Genomic DNA, 22,784 nt, shown 5'->3' with positions numbered 1-22,784 from the left:
ACCTCTCTCACTCATCTCATCCACAAGTTTCCTAACTTCCTTTAAATCGCAGATCTTGCAAAAGCCATTGATTAGCACATTGTATGTGATCAAATCCAGCTTAATGCCTTGATTGATTATTACCTGAAAATTAGAGTGAGACTCGCGCAATGCGCAAAGAGGTAGATTATTTATACTATATAATGTATTTTAATAAATGTTATATTAAAAATATGTTAGAGAACATATTATAAATAGATTTTGAATTTATTTATTTTTTAAAAAGACATAGGTTATTTATATTAGAGTTATATAAAACTCCATTTTTATTTTTTTTTTATTTTTCATTTTGCATTAATTGCTACACTTTGTCTTTTCTTACTTTGTTTGTTTGTAAATAAAAATGTTATATTAAATTTAAGAAATCTTTTACAATTAGTATGAGAGATTAAGAAATGAAGAATAATAAGAGTTTTAATATATAAGTTGTAAAATTTGAATATTTGTAACTGAAATTTTTTATAATTATTATTATTATGGCACTTTTAATGTATGTTTATTGCATTTAATTAGTACTTGATGTTTCAATTGAATAATAATAGATAAGAATTTTTTATTTTATTTTTTTTAAAATATTTTATTTTACTAAATAGTGATTGGTTTGATTTTCATCTTTTGCCAAGTCACCAAGTCATTAGAATTGCTGATGTGGCATCATTAGCAAAAAAAAGATGACATAAACTCATTGGAGAGAGTTGATATCAGCTTTTATATATTATAAATAGATTCTTCCAAGCCAAATCAATTTTTTATATTTGCGTTGCCCATCAATCAAAATGGTAAAAATAACACCATTCAATACCAACCCTTTCTTGCACGTGTCATCAAAATAAAACTCTACAATATAATAATAATAATAATAATAATAATAATAATAATAATAATAATAATAAGAAAAGACCCTTTCTTAGCACATTGTGCATGATCAAGTTCGGCCTAATGTCTTGATTGATGTACGTGATCAAGTTCAGTCTAATGTCTTGATTGATCATTACCTGAAAATTCTTCCAGGCCAAATCAATTTTCCATATTTACGTTGTCCATCAATCAAAGTGGTGAAAATAATACCATTCGAGACCAATCCTTTCTTACATGTGTCATCAAACAAAATTTCTGCAACATAAGAAAGGAACTAAGGTTACTACCAACCAAGGCCAACAACCAGTGCAATAGTAGGTATAATGACTTGTTAAAATTTAAGGATACTTGTCCTACTTCATAGTTCATTATAGGTTTGTGTTTATGTTTAAATTAGTTAGAGGTTTAAGTGTCTCCTAAAAATTTTTTCAGGCGTTTAATTGTCTTATTTTACTACAACATATTGCTAACACGGTAGGGGGTGTTTTGTCCTTTGGAATGGTTTTTTGACACCTCATCAACTAATGTGATATGTTAGAAACAAGAGACCAAGCTGAGGAAAGTGTTTTTGTGTATTATGCCGTGTATTCAAGTTGTTTATTCAAGTTATTTTGAATGATACAATATAGAAGAGTATTTATAGAGGCTAAGAAAATCGTAATAATAAAGACGTAATATTCTATAATAAATATTCAGATATACTAAATAATTCTAATTGATCCTAATTATATTCTAACATCCCCCCTCAAACTCAAGTGACAACTTGAGTTTGAAACATTTAAAACAACGAAATAAATAGAAAAAAAAACTGCATAAATTGATAAAACGGGTGCAGACGGAACTGCTGCTATTTGAAGGAAGTGCAGACGGAACTGGCAGAAAGAAACGTAGACAGAACTCCCACGAGAAAACGCAGATGGAACTGTCACGAGAGAACACAAACGGAACTGCCACAAGAGAACACAGATGAAACTATCGAAAGAGAGCAAAAACTATATGATTTTTTCATGAGAATAGGTAAGCAGCGGATGACAATGATGTTTGATTTTTCAACTCGGAAAAACACAAGACAGAGAAAATAGGCTAGTCGGTGAGGTGAAAAAAAGCATCAAAGGAGTGACAAAAGATAAAGAAAAATGGCATAGAAAAAAAATACAAAAACTACGGTGATTTCACCGCAAAGAAAACAACATATCCTCTTCAAGGAGGATACCATGGCAAAAGGGAGAAGAAACTGCAAATTCGGGACAGAAAATGAGAAAACAGAAAACAGAATCGGAAAGAGCTCACCAAAAAATCTTAGGGAGGGTCCCGCTTGTCTGCCACGTCAGCACCACGTCAGCAGTGACGTCAATGCCACGTCAACGAACGATGACATGTGGCGGTACCTGAGAGGAGCGAGAAGACAGCGTGGCGACGAGGTGGCACGCGGGTCGACGGCGGGCCGGGTCGGGTCGTTCACGGTCAGTGGATACCAAGGATGCCTTGCGCTGCGACACGTGGAAGCGCCAGGATCGTCCGATCGCATCCAAGATCCAACGGCTGCTGAAGCTTCTGGAAGGCAAAACAATAGAGGTGGCCAGCAAGGTTCTGCGGCGCGTGACGGCACGTCTGGAGGCGTCTGGCGGCGATGTTGGCGACGTTGGAAAGCTGACGAAGAGAAGGTCACGATGTTGCCGGAGGTGACGAACCAAAGCATCAGAAACAGATCGAAAAATGAGAGCAAACACTGTCGGAAGAAAAAAATAAAGAGGCTATGAACAAAATTTCTTTGAAAAAAAAAACTTTAGGCTCTTGATACCATGTTAGAAACAAGAGACCAAGCTGAGGAAAGTGTTTTTGTGTATTATGTCGTGTAATCAAGTTGTCTATTCAAGTTGTTTTGAATGATACAATATAGAAGGGTATTTATAGAGGCTAAGAGAATCGTAATAATAAAGACGTAATATTCTATAATAAAATATTCAGATATATTAAATAATTCTAATTGATCCTAATTATATTCTAACATGATACATAGGCAAAATCCGTTAGTTCTGGACAAAACATTAATGATGGGGTAGAATGTCTGACAGAGTTAATTGTTAGGGGCCGCAATATCATTTTCCAATCGATGTAGGATGGAATGAGAGTTAGCGAAATAGTTAGAGATCGGGGTGGGATTTTACTCTTTTTTTAATAGTTTTAGATGTTTTTTTTTGTTTTTAGATGTTCTTTTTTCAATAATGTTGGATGTCTTTTTTGTTAGGTTTTGAATTTTATTTAAAATGAATTTGGATATCTCTTTTTTGTTAAGTTGAGGGTGACTGATTGGTGGCAGAACAACTGAATGACAGGGAGCAGTGGTGGTGGATGCTTGGTGGTAGTGTAGGTGAAATTATAGTATTAGAAAGAAGAAAAAAAGTGATAATGATGAAAAGATAGAAAAAGTATACGTAACTAATTCTATATGCAGTCAAGTGGAGCCAACTTTTCAAAAATTCTGGTTTTTAAATTTCAAAAAATTAGGTTTGCGCTAAAAAAATGTGTCCTCCCACTCTACCCTTCTCACCTCTCTAACTCATTGCCGGTTGTCACTCGTCATTCTCCTCGCCAACTCATCTGCCTTGTTCTCATGCCGTCAGTGTTTGCTCAACTCTGCTTCCTCTGCGTCTGTGTCTCCTCTGTCAGTCTCATCCCGACCACCTTGGCTCCGTCATGCTTGTTGCGCGTCGCGACTCTACCCCTCCAAATCCTTTCATCGATGTGCTAGTCGCACCTCCTCCTGCAACTCCCCACGTCAGATGTTGTGCCTTTCTCCTTCAACTCCTCATGCAACTCCTCTAGAGGGAAATATGTGTTCTAGAAATACAGAAAAAAAATCATTTTTCTTTTTGGAATGTTAAAGACTTAAAATAATTCCTTTAGTGAAAAAATTAAAAGTTGACTAATGTTGAATTAAATAAGAAATATTGATTATTTAATATTTTTTATTCACTTCTAAAGTTAACAAATGAATTAAAATATCAGTCATAGTACACCTCCAAGTCTTTTTAGCAACTAAATCCAATTAAGTTGGCCCAAACTCAACAAAAACTATTTTTATTACACGCAACACGTACACATGCGCGCTTCACTAACGCAAACATATCCTTCTACGCAAACATATCCTTCTTCGTCTTCATGTTCCTTCTTCTTCTTCGCGTTCTTCCTTCTTCTTCTTCGCATTCCTCCTTCTTTTTCGTCGCGTTCTTTCTTCTTCTTCGCGTATTTTCTCTCAATCGTTGTTCTTTTATTGCTACTATTGTTGCTGCGTTTCTTCTTTTGCAGCATTAATTTTTTTTTATTCCTCTTAAGAGAGTGGAACAAAAAGAATTATAAAAAAATAAGAAAAAAAAGAAAATAAAGAAGCAACAGCAAAATATGAGGAGAAAAAAGAAGAATTTTGAATTATGCAAAACTTATTAGAATAAATATACATCGATATTTCTTCACAAATACACATAAATTCTTAGTTTTTAACCGAAATTTTGCTACAAAGGCACAAAAATATCTTCTTTAATGTTGTATTTTTTTTGTTCTTATTTCTTTCTTTCTTTTAGTTGAATGAATATAAGTTCATCATCTTTCTAGTAATTTTGCAGCATTATGTGTTTTTTCTTCTTTTTTGTTTGATTTCTTTTTGTTTTTATTCTTGTTAAGAGAGTAAAACAAAAAAAACTTGATAAGGTAAAACAAGAAGAAAAAGTTGAATAAAAAAAGATGATAAAAAAAAGAAACACCAAAAGATGAAGAAGAAGAAAAAAAGTTTTAAATTATGCAGAATTTATCATAATAAAAACACACCAAAATTTATTAACAAATACACATAAATTTCTTAGTTGTTACATCGAAACTTTGCTACAAAAGTACACAAATGTCTTCTTTAATACTGTGCTTTTCTTTTCCTTATTTCTTTCTCTATATTAGTTGAATGAATGTAGGTTTATCCCCTTTCTATTAATTTTGCAACATTATGTGTTTTTTCTTTTTTTTTTTTTGTTTAATTTTTTTATTCTTGTTAAGAGAGTAAAATAAAAAAAACTTGAAAAGATAAAACAAGAAAAAAAATGAATAAAAAAAAATGATGATAATAAAAAAGAAGAAGAAGAAACAACATAAGATGAGGAGAAAGAGAAAGAATTTTGAATTATGCAAAACTTATTAGAATAAAAATACACCAAAATTTATTAATAAATACACATAAATTTATTAGTTTTTATACCAAAACTTAGTTACAAAAACACAAAAATATATTCTTTAATGTTGTATTTTTTTCTCTTTTTTTCTTATTTCTTTCTCTCTTTTAGTTGAATGAACGTAGGTTTATTCTCTTCCTAGTAATTTTGCTGCATTATGTATTTTTTTTCATTGTTTAATTTTTTTTTAGTTTTTATTATTGTTAAGAGAGTAAAATAAGAGAAAACTTTAGAAGATAAAACAAGAAAAAAAAAAGATGATGAAAAAGAAGTAGAAGCAATAACATCAACAGAAGATGAGGAGGAAGGAGAAAAAGAGTTTTAAATTATGTAAAATTTATCAGAATAAAAATACACCGAAATTTTTTAACAAATACATATAAATTTTTTAGTTTGTACATCGAAACTTTACTACAAAAACAAAATAATGTCTTTTTTAATACTACATTTTTTTTCTTTTTTTCTTTTTTTTTAGTTGAATAAATGTACGTTAATTGTTTTTATTTTTGTTAAGAGAGTAAAATAAGAAAAAACTTAAAAAGGTAAAATAAAAAGAAAAAGATAAATAAAAAAAAGATAATGATAATGAAAAAGAAGAAGCAGTTGCAAGACCAAGAATAATTTATCATGGCTTAACGCAAGTAATTATGAAATGATTAACACTTTAGTACTGCGAAATCTCATTAGCAAGTTAATGTGTAGGAATAATCAGATAAATTGTGTACTTTTTGTTCGGATTGTAGATAATATTCTCTCTCACCTTGAAGAAGGAATGGTTAAACCCCTCATTGTTGTACTGAATTTTGAATTATACAAAATTTATCAAAATAAAAATACAACAAAATTTTTTAACAAATACACATAAATTTCTTAGTTTTTACATCGAAATTACTTAATGAGTGCGACACACAAACTCAATTTGAAAACAAGCACACAAACAAGACTGAATTATGAACAAAAACACATCCAAATTAATTTTGGATCAAACGTCATTAATATGACAAAAACTCAACAATAACAATAATAATAACGACGATAACAATAAAGAAAATAACAATGACAATATAATGATAATGAAGTTGATGATAATGGAGATGGAGGAAGATGAAAATGAATAAAAAAAAAATCAAATGAAAAAAAAAAAGACAAGAAAAAGAGGAGAAGGTAGTGATGGTAACAGTGACGATGATAAGGAAAAAAAAAGAAAAAAGAAGGAAAAAAAACAACTAATATATTAGTAAGAAGAAGAGAAAGAGAAGAAGGAAACAGAAAAAAAAAAAAGTAAATGAAAACCAAAGAATAGAAGAAATAAGAGAAGGAGAAGAAAACGGAGAAGAAGGCACGTAATTTAAAAAGTGATTATATAAATTTGGTTAGACTTGATTAAATATTTTGTTTGAACGTAGATTTATATATAAAATTTAAAAATAGGAATCACTTTGTAATTATTGAAGTTGTTCATAAAAACTCAATGAGATAACTTGTCAAGAACCTACGAATTTTGCCAACCAAAAACAGCTTCAAAGACCACCCAAAATTATGTTTAGAGTAATTATCAAATCAATCTTTGAGAATTTTAAAAGTGGATATTTTAGTTTTTAAGAAAAATTAATACACAAATTAATCTCCAAAGTTTTATTCTGGCTGATAAATCAGTATCCAGTTCTTTTTTTGACAGAGTAATTATCCATATTAGTATCTAAGAATTTTAAAAATGGATATTTTAATTCCAAAAAAATTAATATACAGATCGATTTCTAATGTTTTTTTTTGTCAAACATAACAGTCTTCCATCAAAAAAAAAATAAAATTATTATTATTATTATTATTATTGAGTGACTATATATATATATATACTTTTTATATTAGAAATACATACATAAGAATTTAATGAATAAATTTATTATTATTTTTGTCCAAACAATACAAAAAAATTACGATACAATATTATTGTGCAATTAATAATATTTTTTATGGAGAATTGTTATGTCTAACGAAGAAAAAATGTTGGGAATTGATCTGTATATTAATTTTTTTTTAGGGACTAAAATATCCGTTTTTAAAATCTTTGGAAACTGATCTGGAAAATTAATCTGCCGAAAATTAAACTAAGAACTTATTTGTCTACAGGAGTAAAAACTTGGGAATTGACCTGTGTATTGATTTTTTTGGAACTAAACTGTCCATTTTTAAAATCTTTAGAGACTGATTTGGATAATTACTCTTATATTTAAAAAAACTTGGTGAAAACTCAGGTGCATTCAACTTCACGTAAAGTTGATAACTGAGAGCCATTAGATGAAAATTTAGTCAAATCAATCAAATTATTTAACCGCTCTCAACTATCAACTTCACGTGAAGTTACTGAGTTTTCACCAAAAAAGAAAGAAATGTGGGATTTTTTATTTTAATAAATAAATTAATTATAATAATTACTGAAATAAATAATTTAAAAAATATTTACTGAAATAAATACCATTTTCTTATCTCGTTTACACTATAAACTAGATATGTGTAGTTTTTCAATTTTCATATATCTTTTTTACAGTATAAACGAAATACATGTTATCTCGTTTACACTATAAACGAGATATATGTATTTATAAATAATTAAATATAATTTTTTAAAATAATAAAAAATATTAATAATTTAAATTGGATCAAATTCTTAAAAATAGAATGTTTCAAATAATAAAAAAGATGAATAATTTTAAATAATAAAAAAAATAAACAGTACATTTTAAATAATGGTTCATTTTAAATAATAGAGAAAATGCAATGTCCATTTAAAATAAGCAAGAGTTTATCCCATCAACATTTTTTGTGGAGTGGAAGATAACCGTTATATTTATCTCCTACTCTTCTTCTGTTTTATTTATCCCGTCAATCTCTCTTAACAATGGGCAAACAGTTATCTCCTATTCTCCTATTCTTATTCTGTTTTATTTATCGTGCATTTTTCATATTGAGAAATGGTAGGGGCTGCAATTTTGGTGTTTTGTAACCATCAATTGGCCATCAATAGTGTTTTTAATGGTGTGAGATTACATCTAATGGTGGGAGATCACTCACTTTTATTTTGATGGTTAAGTGCTGGCCAGAAAACACAAAAGTTGCTGGCCCCTAAACTTTTCCTTTCATATTTATTCTCAATCATAGACCTTGAAGAATTTTTTATTTTTCAAATTTAAATCAATCCAATTGGATCATAATTTAATTTAAAAATTTTTATGTACTCTTTTTGAATACTAATTAATTACAGTGTAACCAATATATACATGTGTTGCGTCCACCTCTCTTATCTCGTTTACACTATAAATGAGATACATGTCAAATTATCTTGTTTACAGTATAGTATAAACAAGATAAGAGAGAAATATTTATTTTGATAAATATTTTTTAAATTATTTATTTTAGTAATTATTATAATTAATTTATTTATTAAAATAAAAAATGCAAGAAGTGTGTTACCTCTGAATCTCTTGACTTTGGTGTTGACCGAATCCAAAGGCTTAAGCAATTACTTGATTTAGGGATTCTTTCTTCTAGTTCCTTCACCAAACACCAAAACCATAAGACAAATAAAAATGCAATAACTTATCTCTTTTCTTGAAGAAGTTTAAACAGAAAAGAGAATAACAAATGAAACACTTACTGGGAATGAAAACAAAATAAAGGCAACTGAAACAAGATGATTCGACACAAGGCAGCAGTAATGAAGACTTGAAAGCAAAAGGCCAAACAACTTTCACTGATCACAACTCCGAACCAATACAAAAACAATATGATTGCCAGATTCAAAACTTAAGTTTTCTTTTTGTGTTTTTTTTTTATGGGTTTATGAACTGAGACACGATATACTCACAGGTAAAAGACACAGAAAGTGGAACACAAATTTTACAACGCAAATCAAGAGAAGAAAATCCACCTGAGATATGTTATTTTTTAACTTTCTAAGGGGGGATTTTGGGTAGTAAGAACTGAAAAACAAGAAGCAATCGCGGAACACACCACACACAAGTTATGACTTATGAATACTGAAAACAGAGAGAGGAAACAACACACACAGCAGCAAAGTTTCTTCCTTTTTTTTCTTTTTCTTTCAAAATGAATTGGAACAAGAACAGACGAAACAGTAACCAGGAGGAAAAACAAAGGGATGTGAAAGACGACTAAACAAAATTACAATAAACTCAAGAATACGTTGAAAAAGCAAAAACGAAAGGCACTCTTTTTTTTTTTTCAAAATCAACTGAAGAACAGACGAAACAGTAACTGGGAGTAAAAACAAGATTACAAAAGAGAAATCAATCCGCAGCACCAAATATTTTTTTTCTTTTTTCTTTCTTCTTTTTTTGGTTTTTGTGGGTTTTATGAGCTGAGAAACAATAAACTCACAGGTAACGAGACAAAGAAAGTGAAAGACAAATTTTTGTGACACAAATCAAGAGAAATACAACACCAGAGATTGCATTTAATTTTTTTTTAAGGGGGATTTTGGGTTGTAAGCGGAACACACAAGTTGAAAAGGAAAGTTATGAATACTGAAAACTGCAACGGAAAACACAACACTCAGCAGCAAACGTTCTTCTTTTTCGGTGATTTTTACTAAAATGTGGAATATGAGACTAAAGTGGGAAAATAGTGGAGATCTTAATAAGCTCGAGATGGTTGGAAGTGGGCCGGGATTTTCATGGCTCGGCTTGTTGTGGGTTCAGTTCGGTTTGTTTTATTAAACAAATTATTAAGTTAACGTTGAATTTTTTAAAAAATCTATTAGTTAAAAAAAGTTAAGTTATAGATTTAAAAAAATTTAGAAATTTATTGGATTGGCTTATCAAAATATTTTTTTGTAATAATAAATTATTCTTAGTTTATACTTTTAATTATTTACTTATATTTAATATAAAACAAAATAAAAAAAATAATCAATATTCAAGACTAGTTAATATTGTAATTTTTTTATTAAAAAATTTATAAATTATAAATAAAGTTATGATATGTGACTAACGATTAATATATAAATGAATTATGCTTTACATATTATAAATTATAAATTTTAGAATCATTTAATGTCAATTTAGATATCTTGAGTGTATTATTTTGAGTTCTAGTTCACGAAATAAATTTTTTAAATAGGTTTGTGGGCTTGTCAGATTGTAAACAGGCCTAAAAAAAATCTATGAGAGATAATAGACCTAAACTTAAACCATCAATTTATAACATAGGTATGGCTCGTTAAAATTAAAGCAAAACTCGGTTCAATTCGTATCATTTTCACCTATAGTCTTAAATAAGAGACTCAAGAATGAGAATGAGAGTGGATTTCAGTCCTTTATAAATAGTTTGCAAGAACTATATGGTTAATGAATCTTATAATTTTATTAAATTTTTAATTAAATTTTTATAATTTAAAATTTTAAAATTAGATTTTTATATTGCAAAAAAATTTCAATTAGATTTTTAATAATTTTGTATAAAAAATAAGAAATATTCTTTAAATATTTATTTTTATTATTGATGTAAAATAAACAGTAGAATAATTTAGAAGTAATTATTTTAAAATTATTATATATTTTATCATTTAAAATAACAATAATAAGGACTTAATTAAACTTTTTTAGAATATAAATTTAATTATAAGCTTTTAAATTCAAAAAATTTAATAAAAGAATTGAGAAGACCAACAAACTAATTGAAATTTATTTGTTCGGTTGATATTTTAAATTAGCCTTTTTGTATATGATAAATCAGTTTTTAACAGAAAAACTTGATAAATTGGTCTTTAAATTTCAGAATAGTTAAATAAATCTTTAATTTTTCTTGAAACAGGTATTATTGAGTTTTTACATTTTTAAAATTTCAAAAGACATATAATTCATTTCTTTAGTTTGTCAAATATTTTTATTAAACTATAAAAAATTATGACAAATAAATTTAAATATCATTCGATCTTTATTCATCATATGCTAAAGAAACCTATTAGATTTAGAATCCTATTAAAGTAAAATAATTCTTTCCGTCCGAACGCACTACACATCCATGTAACCATGTAACCAAGTTGGCAAAGTTCATATAGAGTCACGCGCATTAATGATGAGTGAAAATACGCGCTCGAAAACCCTTCGTTACTTCGCGCTCATTATGAAAAAACGTTACTTCTTCTTCAACACGAAATCGCTTCTTCTCTTCGAATCTCTCTCAAAATCACTCAAACTTCAGCCACATTCTCTGCGAAAATCACTACTGGAGAAGAATCACGAGAAGATTTGGCAAGGAACAACCATAAATAAACGAAAACAGCAATAGAGATTCGCCTTCATCCTCCTCCTCATTCTCCTCCTTCTTTTTCACATTCCTTCTTCTTCACATGTGTTCTCCGTATCTTCATTCTTTTGTTGTTATTGCTATTATTTTTTTGTCTTTTCATCTTTCTCTCCCTAGTGAAGAAGCAGTAGAAGGTGAGGAGGAAGAGTTTTAAATTGTGCAGAACAGAAATGAACCGAAATGGCCAACTCCACTGAACCGAACATCATTCATGTGTTGAATAAAACGTCATAAACATTTATTCATCAAGAAAAATATTTCTACATGCACAAGGACTCAATTGAACACACTAACAATCAAGTAAATCAAAATGAGCAACTCCACTTAACCGAACAACATTCATGTGCTGAATAAAACGTCATAAACATTCAATAATCAAGAATAGCATTTTTCCATGCAAAAGAAGTCAACTGAACACATAACAATCAGGTGAACCGAAATGACCAACACCACTGAACTGAACACCAATCATGTGCTGAATAAAACGTGATAAACATTCAATCAGTAAAAAAAATATTTCTGCATGCACAAGGACTCATCTGAATACATTAACAATCAAGTGAATCAAAATGAGCAACTCCACTTAACCGAGCAAAATGTTGCTGTTGTTGGTGATGATTATAACGAAAGAAGAAGAAGAAGAATCTGCGTGCGCGAAGAAGAAGAAGCAGAAGAAGAACATACGTGCGTGAATTTAAAAGAAGGAGGAGGAGGAGGAAGAGGAGGAGAAATACTATTCTTATTGATTGAAAGTTGATCATCATTTATTCACCACATGAACATTGTTCGGTTCGGTGGCCTTTGTGATTTTGATTTACCAAATGAATGTTATTCGGTTTGGTGGCCTCCTTTTACTTTGTTCAGTGTTTAATATTATTGTGATAGCATGCAACAATCATTTCCTAGCTATCTCAACGTAATAACCTCATTCAACTGATTTGAAGTTGAATCATTTATTGTTTCTATTCAGAAGTGTAGATCGAAGAAGAAAACGAAGAAGAAGAAGAACGACAGAGCTTATTACGTTGAATTCAATGCAGATCAATAATGAAGAATGCGAGCAGAGAAGAAAAACGTGGACAGAGGAGAACGACGAGAAGAAGAAGAAGTGAGAAGAGAACAAGGTTTACTTTATATAAGGCGCGTATATAACAAACACGTAAGAGGGTTGAGGAGGTGCGTCTGATTGAAGTTACTTGGATAGTTTGGATGAAAAAATTATATGAATGTAGAATTTTTATGTTGTAATAATTAATTAATCAAATTCAATTTTTATAAGAAGATAATGTATTTAAATTTATTTTTTATTTTTTTTTAAATGTAAACAAGTTTTATGATTCCTTGATAAAATAATCAAATTTAATTCAAAATTTTGAAAATAGGTTAGGACACCTATTTTCCCTAAGACCGCCGGTGAGTGCCACTTTTTTTTTCCCCTTTTTTGAGTTAGGTACATATCTATTAAAATTTGTTACGTTTAATTGTTTTAATTTTATCGATGATTATTACAACGGCTACGGAAAATCGGTAAAAATATATTATGAGAAGATAAAATAAAAAAAATTATAAAAAAATAAAATAAGAGAAAAAAAATAAATAAAAAAAAGAAGATCATAATGATAAAGAAGAAAGAGAAGGAAGAATTTGAGTTATATAAAATTTATTAAGAAATAATTTTATTACATTCTAAATTTAAATAAGGTGTATTATTGATCTTTGTCTGTTTTGAATTGAGTTTGTTTGTGTGTTATCATCATTAAATAATTTTGGTGCATTCTGAATTTAAATAAAGTCCACTTGGTTTGTGTTTGTTTTGAACTGAATTTATTTGTGTGTTGTCATTATTAAGTACTTTTAGTGTATTATATTCTAGATTTAAATAAAGTGTACTTGGTTTATACTTATTTTGAATCGAGTTTGTTTGTCTCGTCGTTATTAAGTAATTTCGGTGCATTTTGAACTTAAATAAAGTGTATTTTTAGTCTGAATTTATTTTCTACTAAATTTATTTGTATGTCATCATTAAAAGATTTTAGTGTATGAGGAGGAGAAAAAAAAAAATGAGAAGAATAAAAAAATTTAAATAAAAAAAATGATGAAAAAGAAGATGAAGAGATAGAAATAGTGATGGTGGGGACAACGACAAAGAAAAATAGAAAAAAAAAAGCGGTGAAGAAGAAGAAAAATAAGCAAAGTGATAGGAGTGTAATAGAAAACAAATTAAAACAATGATGATGAGAATGGATATCTTTGATTCTTTGTAATAGATAATAAATAGATAAGTGTTTGTGTCAGCAACTCATCAAGAAGACTAAAAACAAATCTAAGTACTGTGATAGTATACTCTTATCATAATTCATAACTGTTAAGAAAAAGCATGCAAGAAAAGAAAAGTCAATAAGTGAAAGAAAACAAAACACATTTCCACATTGGTGAATGGTCATTGGTCAGTGGTCACATAGTTCTCCAACACGTTTTTCATCCCTTTCGTGGAAAGAAAATCAATCAGTGAAGAAAATAATTACAAGAAAACAAAACACATTGATCTCTTAGCTTTATTGTTTTCTACAAAAAGCTTTACACATGTTCAATAATATCCGTTCATAAAAAAAATTCTCTTTATTTCTCTCTTAGCTTATTTTTGCGGTAGTGAAAATAGCGTTAAAACTTAAAACTACTTAAAATTTGAAATCATTTATTTGCTTTCATCAAGAATTCTTCGTAAAGTATTTCTTTCGATCAAATTTGTGAAATAAATAACTTTAGAATTTGGATATCGAAAGTATCAAAACTGCCATTCTATAGTTTTTTTATAGGGGTATCAATATTTTGTTATAATTAATTTTAACTATAACTATTAGGACATTAAAAATATTTTTACTACAATTTATTAGTTTATATATAATTTAGAAAGTTTATAATTTTGGAGTGACAATATTACTTCATCTCTCCTATTACTAGTATCCAAAACAAGATATTTTAATGTTATTTATAAATATTACGCGTGATATCAGATATAATTGTGTGTATAAAATATTCCGTGTAAGTTGTAGCTAGAAAAAACCTTGATAAATGATAAGCATGCTTCGTTCAAATCTCCGTGCAGCAAATGAAAACAATCAATTAGATATATATAGTTCATCATTGTTAATATTGCTAATGGCGAAAGCAACTAGTGTTGCCAACTTGTTTCTATTTTCTTGTTTCCACTTTCCAGTAATTTCTTCAAGATTGAAGTCAGTTAAAAATAAAAGATTCAATATATATATACATATCCTATATATGTTATTCATACTTACTTAAAGTGGGAACTTAAATAATTTAGAAATTTTTATGGATTCTTGACTAGGAACAGTAATGTGTGAAAAATTAAATGAATTTTTACCTAATTCTGAAGCCATTCTTAATTCTAAAGGAATAGAGGATCGTTTAGAATAATCTCAATTATAGGATAAATTTTAGAGTTAATAACTAACTCACTCTTTAGTTGTCCTATTATATCATACGTACGTGAGATGCTAATTTAATAGGTTGATATTTTAGTTTATATCCCCTTAATCATAATGTTATGGTAGGTTCTCACATGACATAAGCGTGACTTCTTTTATGGCAGATCATTAATTCCATCTAGGTGTGGCAAAGCTTTAATTAGATGTTCGATATGCTTTTCCGGGAATGAAACTTGGAAGAGTTACAATGAGCCTGCAATTGGAGACACTAGTTGTGTAATCGTCAAAGCCAACTGATTATTGTGGAGCTAATGGAAACTGTTAATTACTCAAACAGCGGTTTGTCAGTGCTTGAACGGGTTTAGGCCTAAGTTGCCAGAGGCATGGAGCACTCCGGCATGGTCCAAAGGTTGTGTTTGCAATGAAGGGCTAATTAAGGTGGGAGAACAAGATATAACTGATGGGTTTGTGAAGATGGTGGGGCTAAAGGTGCCGGATATAATTCTTGGTTGGATGAGAGAGAATTGGTTTAGAGGAGTACAGAGGCAAGTGCTTGAAGAATTTCTCTTGTAAATAGTAGTGGTAAAGGGAGTGATTGTGTTACGTGGTTTGGTGATTTAATTGATATTATCATATTAGAAAGATGGATTCTGATGAGCATTACCTTTATGTTTCACATGACAGCTTCTTAGGTAAGAACTCCTCTTCAATCTTCTTCAATTGTTTGTTAGTTACTCATTACTGGATGGAAAATAGATAAAACGAATTGGGTAAATTATAATTTGGGTAAGCAATACTCTTTTATAAGTTTATATATAAAAAGATTAGAAGTGTATAATAATCACTTCCTTATATTTTAATTTATGGTTTCGTTAAATGCATTTGTTAGGGATATAAAAATAAAAGGTTTCTATTGAAAAAGAGAGCTAATATATTTAACTTTATTAAAAACTTCAAATTCTTGTGCAATCAAAACTTTGTAAAAGGCATTTGTTAGGATATACTATTATAGTACAAAAAAAATTCGACAATTCAAATAATTCGACCATGATCATTTGATAAATAGGCAAGTCAAAATGTCATAGCACGTGAACTGTTCTACAAGAATGTAGGTCGATATATCATAACATGGGTTATTCTATAAGAATGCTAGCACAAGGGTGGTTCAACTTATCTTAGAAGGAGCCGAGTCAATAATTTCTAAAAATTAGAATAAAATAATTCCACAAAGCACTTTATGTAAAGAGAAGACATAAGACATCAAATTTGAGAGTCAAAATTTTTCATGATCTAGGCAATGTCATGGCCTGAGAAATAGGGGGAAGCTAGATCATCGGAAGAGAGAAATATTTTGCAAATATATCTTTATGGTCTATAAATAGAAGAAAAGTAAAAGTGAAATGGAACTTCAATTGAAAATACCACAACATCACACAAAACATTGTAAATCCACAGTCACGCTCACGCTAAAGAGATTTATGGAGTGCAAGTGCATGTGAGTGTGTGGGGTCATTTTTCTTTGTTCATTTTATCTTCGTTATTTTAATTTATTTTTTAATTTTATTTTATCGTTGGTAATTCCTTTTATTTTGTTCTTTTATTTTAAACTTTAATTTGCTTGTTATTTCAGTTCTAGTTCTTATTTATTCCATTTTTGTTTCTTCTTGTTATTTTATTTTACGTCATTTATTTTTAATGATTTTCTTTCAAGTATTTTATTTTTAAACTTTTACTAAGTTTTATTTATTTTTCTTATTTTACAATCTATCACAAATATTTCGACATACATAGTTTTGATACCTACGTTAAGTAATTTCTGGGTCGAGCTCACTCTTTTTTAGAGGAGTCGTATCTGCTCTCCGAACTGAGATCTTGATACAATCTTGATTTGACACCCTGTCGAGGTTACCTAAAATCAAGTTAAACAAATTAGCACGCCTAGTGGGTCCCTGGGTTAAGCTAACAAATCAAGCTGTGTATGCGATTACGCAGTGACAAATTAATAATGTCTGATGAGCCTCAACTTTGACTGATACGTCGAATAATGATACTGGAGAACCTACGAAAGGCCCCGAGACAAAGGTTGCTCCGTCAGTAGGTACTTTAGGTCGAAGGATCAACCCTGTCATCACAGAGGGAATCCTATCGACTACACTCGCTACTTGGCCCCATATGGGTTAACTCCAAATTATTCCCCACCATTAAAAAAATTCTAATATGGGATATTTATGAGGCACAATCACTACAAGAAACAATCCCTTGTACAATCATACACCTCCTCTAGGTTACCCTCCAGTAGGAAAATCAACTAATTATAACTCTAATGTGGTAAATTACAATGCTTATCAATATTTGAAGAACCCTCCATATTTAGGATCAGTTCTTATGTCACAACCTACCTCAACAATGCAAAATGTCTTTTCGACACAAGGCGTAGGGGCAACATGGTTGCCCGTAGGTTGTACTTTGATTTTTCCAGAAAATGTCGAGACAAATTTTTGTCGGAACGTCGTCTCCTAATACGGTCAAATCCTTGGCCGTGTTTAGACAGCAAATCGAGGATATTTATCATGATTTAGTTAATATATTTACTCAGCAGATGGCTACAGTGTTGAATCCAATGATAGAGAATAACAATGTTAGAATAGAGCAAGTCGCTCGACGAGTCGATAGTATTGCAGAAGCAACCAATCGACCTTTTGTAGCACCCATAAATGGGATGAATGCCAATAATCCTCCTATAATACTAAATAGGAGAGATAACCCAAACAGGGTATTGAATGAGGCTAGAGTAAATAATGCTGCTCAAGCTTATGGTCAAAATATAACTCAAGTTGTCGAACAAATCTTAAATAGAGCAGGGCTAAATATAGGTGACAAATCAACCTTACTTTATATCTCCTTTTTTCCGATTATGTTACAAGATGAACTCTCCAAAGGAGTCAAAACTTCAAAGTCACTCACCAAATTTGCAGAGGTAATGAGAGTGAGGAATCGACTATTGAGCGTGTAGCTTGATACACAATCGAAATTGGAGAAATAGCTAGTAATGAATATTTAAAAATGAGATACTTTCCTTCTTCTCTCATAAAGAACGCCTTTACTTGTTTTTCAAACTTGCAGCCCAACTCAATCCATAGTTGGGCTCAGTTAGAAAGAAATTTTCATGATCAGTTCTTTAGAAGAGAAATGAAAGTAACATTGTCCAATTTGTTCACAATAAAGAGAGAAAAAGCAGAGCCAATCAATGATTACTTAATTTGATTCAAGAATATGAGAAACAAATGTTTCACTCTTATTCTTGAACCTGAAGTGGTCAGAATGGCCATCTATGGTCTCGATTTTAATATTCGAAAGAAGTTAGTAAATTAGCAATTTTTTATTTGGCCTAACTAGATGAAAAAATACAGCAAATTGAAAAATTAAACAAAGAAAAAGAGGAACTAGAATCAAGTAAAAGAAAACATTTCTTTAACAAGAAAGTAAATTATGTCAACTGTATGAGTGAGGAAGAGTCCCACAATGAATTTGCCTTCGCTGTGACATTAAAAGATGGACTTCCATATGTGTCTCAATCTCTTAATCCAGCAAAAGGCAAAACTTCTTTGTCGGGAGGGAGAAACTATTCTTTTGATTTGACAAAAGTTGAACAAATATTCGACATGTTATTGAAAGACAAATAGCTTGTACTCCCTAAAAGGAAGAAAATGCCATCTGTTTCTGAAATCAGAAATAAAAGGTTTTGTAAATTCCATCAAGCAACTGGATATTATACTAATGATTGTGTACATTTTAAGGACTTGATACAAAAGGCTATTGAGGATGGTCGACTAACGTTTGCAGAGAAGCCTAAAATGAAAGTCGACTCTGATCCTTTTCAGGTCAGGTCGAATTTTGCTGAAACAGAGAAAATAACTTTCTCGATTAATATGGCCTCTGTTAAACCCTTGGGGAAAAACAATCAGTTCGAACTAGATATGTACGAAATAGAAAGACCAATCTATCCAAAAGCAAGAGAAGACTTGTTGGATTTTTTGCTCAGGTAAAGGGAAGAAAAAGGGAATGTCGCCATATGTCCTTGATGCAGTGCTCTATTTGACACATCAACTGCTAAGGCTTTCGACTCTTATAAAAAGAGAAGAAAGCGGGTTTACCAAGAGGAATGGAGGCAAGCTCAATTAAACCAGGGAGGTAAGAGTCGAGACTCGTCCATCGTGCCTATTAAGCAATAGATGCGCACTGTTGTCACGGTCAATCAGAAACCTCAAGGAGTATCAACCGGACTAGATTTCCTTTTGCGAACATGTCGAATAATAAATGGGTTCAGAACAACGCTCCAAACTACTCAAGTAATTATAATTTCAACATTCCTAGAGGAGGTTTCGAAAATTAGGCTGGAAACCAAAAGAGAGGTGCTTCTCGACAGGGGCATCAAAAGAGGCGGTGGTCGAGTACAATCTCGACGCAACTTTCAGGATGGGGCTTCCTTCATTCTAAGAGTTGTTGCTCAAGCACAGGGTGCTTATATCGACTCAAAGGTCCATATCCAAAGTTGAGCAAAGAGAACAAGTCGCCTTAAAAGCAAGAACAGGAAGAGGATAAAGGGTCCTCGATGATTAAGAGCCAAGAGTTGAAAGACAAGTTGAAAGAAACCTCGTTAACCAAGCCAGGTCCCAAAGGGAAAGAAGAGGAGCAGGCATTGACAGAAACATTCGATTCCGGATTCGAGAATGGCCTAGATTTGATGTTTGGAGAAACTAGTTTTGGATATCTGGCCACAGTGTCTGTTCTCCCTTTCGACTTCTAGGGTAACCCTATAGGGCTTTAAGATTGTCTCGAAGGAGATTGTGATGATGTCATTCCAGGAGACGAATACAGATTCGTCGAGAATGGATTGATTAAAGAGGGGTTGTTCAAGAAACCTGATGAAATCACCAAATGTCTTCTTCGACCCTTGCACATTAAACCTGAGGTTGAAGTGTAACAGCCCAAACCACCCGCTAGCACGATATTGTCTATTTTGGCACACAAGGCCTCACAGTTTTGCCTTTGACGATAGGGATGATAGTCGAAACCCCCCACACTCACTCGTCAAAATGCGTCATGCTAGGGAGAGGTATCCACACCCTTATAAGGCATGCTTCGTTTTCCTCCCCAACTGATGTATTACCTTACAATCCACCCCCCTAAGGGAGCCCAGTGCCCTCGCTGGCACATCGATCCGAGCTCCGGCTCTGATACCATCTGTAATAGTCCAAATCACCCGCTAGCACGATATTATCCGCTTTGTTACACAAGGCCTCACGGTTTTGCCTTTGACGATAGGGATGATAGCCGAAGCCCCCCACACTCACTCGTCAAAACGCGTCATGCTAGGGAGAGGTATCCACACCCTTATAAGGCATGCTTCATGGATACCTCTCCCTAGCATGATGCGTTTTGACGAGTGAGTGTGGGGACTTCGGCTATCATCCCTATCGTCAAAGGTACAATTGTGAGGCCTTGTGTGCCAAAGCAGGCAATATCGTGGTAGCGGATGGTCTGGGCTGTTACAGATGGTATCAGAGTCGGAGCTCGGATCGATGTGCCAGCGAGGGCGCTGGGCTCCCTTATGGGGGTGGATTGTAAGGTTCCACATCAGTTGGGGAGGGGAACGAAGCATGCCTTATAAGGGTGTGGATATCTCTCCCTAGCATGACGCATTTTGACGAGTGAGTCTAGGGGGCTTCAGATATCATCCCTATAGTCAAAGGCAAAACCGTAAGGCCTTGTGTGCCAAAGCAAACAATATCGTGCTAGCGGGTGGTCTGGGCTGTTACACGAAGGACTTATGATCAATTGCTTCCTAGTTGATGGAGGAGTAGCGATTAATTTACTGCCTAAAAGTAGGGCTGGAAGTGAGTCAAGCAAGCTCATAAGCCAACTCGAGCTCGACTTGTTAATAGCTCGATAAGTTGAACTCGTGAACTGGTGAGCCGAGTTTAAGCCTGGAATTAAGCTCATAAATTAAATGAATCGAGTTTGAGCCTGGATAAGCTCAAGTCATTAGCTAATGAGTTAGTTTGATTATATATATATATATATATATATATATATATATATATAATACCCTAATTATTTTACAATATATTAATGTTCTTAATTATATAAAATTTTAGTCATTTTTTATATATAATTTTGATATGGGACATATGTAATACCCTAATTACCCTAAGGCTTACTTCTAGCCGTAAAGTAAAGGATAAGTAAGTGCCATGATAGTTCTAAGGTTTATACGATATATATATATATATATATATATATATATATATATATATATATATATATATATAGAAAGGAATAATAATAATACGAGAAGCCCGATGAAGAATTACAGCTCAAAAATCTTTATACAAAAGTGCGAGGCGTTCACATGATAACTAAAACCATAAAGGATAAGATACCGGTACAAGATAACAAAGTATATGTAGATATATAAGCATAATAGTCATAGAATACTAGCCGCAGCCTGCAGAGTTTAGGCCGACTAGTTATATACAGACATAATAGAGTTTTATAAGGGTACAACCATAAACAACCTGTCTCTCACCAAATTTAGCCTCTAAGACAACACAGTAATAAAGATACAAAAGATAGAGAGAACTACAACAAAATATTCAAGATAAAATCAAGATCAAATGATAAAGATCCCCCGCTCTGTCACCATCACGCAACTCACCGAGGTGGGTTACAACCTACATAAAAAAAGCAACAACAGAATACGGTATGAGAACCGGAGGTTCTCAGTATGGTAACAGTGCCCAGTAATGTAAGATATAATATTTCGGGACATCAGAGGCAATCCTAGAACTTCAATCAAATGTAAGATTCAAACTTAAGTATAACTAGATTTAAAACCATAACTTTAAAACCATAATAAAACAAGGGTAATCTAAATTTGGGAATTCTAAACTATTAGTTCACCGCTGTCCCATTGCATTCACCAGCCTAACCACCATGCAATCCCATCGCCACTACCTTCCGAGCCTCCTCAATCCCAGTAGAAAGTACAAGTAATAGCAATGCAAGTAAAACACAAGTATAATCATGTATATCAAGTAATACAAGAAGCAATTAAGCATGTTATACAATTAGGCAAATAATACAAGTCAGCAAAGCAAGCAAACATATAGAATATGCACATGATGAATGCCTGTCCTATTTGGCTGTGATATCACATTGTTGGTTCAACTGCCAATCTGACACATCCCCATGGAGATGTCGCCTTTCGGTCATGAATAAATGGGAACCCCCTGGGATATCATGCCTGGCACACGGTACAGGATATAGTGCCTGCACACTCTTGTGATTCCGAAAGGATACGAGCGGGATACTCAGCCACAGACCTCACATCTCAACGTAAGCGAGACTAACCACCACCCTTACACCGCCGCCGCGACCTCGATAGACGGGATTAACCTACTGTCCCTGCCAGGCACATTGCGTCTCAACAGTATCAGTGTACATCAATGTATATCAATGGTTCTTAGTAATTACCCTCAGTATTCAATAATTGTCTCATTCATCTCCGAGTCCCCGACCCGTCATAACCATCATCAATTCCTTGACTTCACAAACATGTCATCAACTCTCAAGTTTTCATAGTCATCAACAATACAATACCCCACCGGTCCACTCACAACTTCAGAAACCTAAGTCTCCGTCTTCTAAACTTATTATTAGAAAATATCTAGTGAAACTCACTTTTGTATTCTCTTATATTTCAAGCCTAAAAACAAGCTAAGAAATCTTAAACAAGCGTTATAAAAGTTTACAAGCTTGCCAGGAAGGTAAAGCGGTTAAAAACAAGGTTTTCATTGAAAAACAGGGTATTGTGCGTACGCATAGAGTTGTG

At 31.8% G+C, this 22,784-nt stretch overlaps 1 protein-coding gene across 6 annotated transcripts in view; it reads right to left on the bottom strand.

Annotated features, from left to right (window-relative positions):
- LOC107625541 (uncharacterized) overlaps nucleotides 1–9,808 on the bottom strand; it is a 33,134-nt gene extending 23,326 nt beyond the window's left edge. For 2 of the 6 annotated variants that reach the window (XM_088503578.1, XM_021116047.2), the window contains exons 1-3: nucleotides 8,770–9,808; nucleotides 8,586–8,666; nucleotides 1,035–1,152 (exon numbers count right to left, since the gene is read on the bottom strand). The gene's annotated coding sequence lies outside the window, so the exon portion shown is untranslated. Of the gene's footprint in view, nucleotides 1–1,034; nucleotides 1,153–3,448; nucleotides 3,739–8,585; nucleotides 8,667–8,769 lie in introns of all 6 variants that reach the window. The other 4 variants (XM_088503577.1, XM_088503574.1, XM_088503575.1 and 1 more) reach the window with 3 other exon arrangements.
- Nucleotides 9,809–22,784: the final 12,976 nt, after the last annotated feature.

Source organism: Arachis ipaensis, chromosome B2 (genome assembly GCF_059453495.1).
Source record: "Arachis ipaensis isolate K30076 ecotype BB chromosome B2, ASM5945349v1, whole genome shotgun sequence".
NCBI classification, from domain to species: domain Eukaryota; kingdom Viridiplantae; phylum Streptophyta; class Magnoliopsida; order Fabales; family Fabaceae; genus Arachis; species Arachis ipaensis.
The sequence above is the reverse complement of the archived record's forward strand: the minus strand, read 5'-3'. Positions and strand labels throughout refer to the sequence as shown.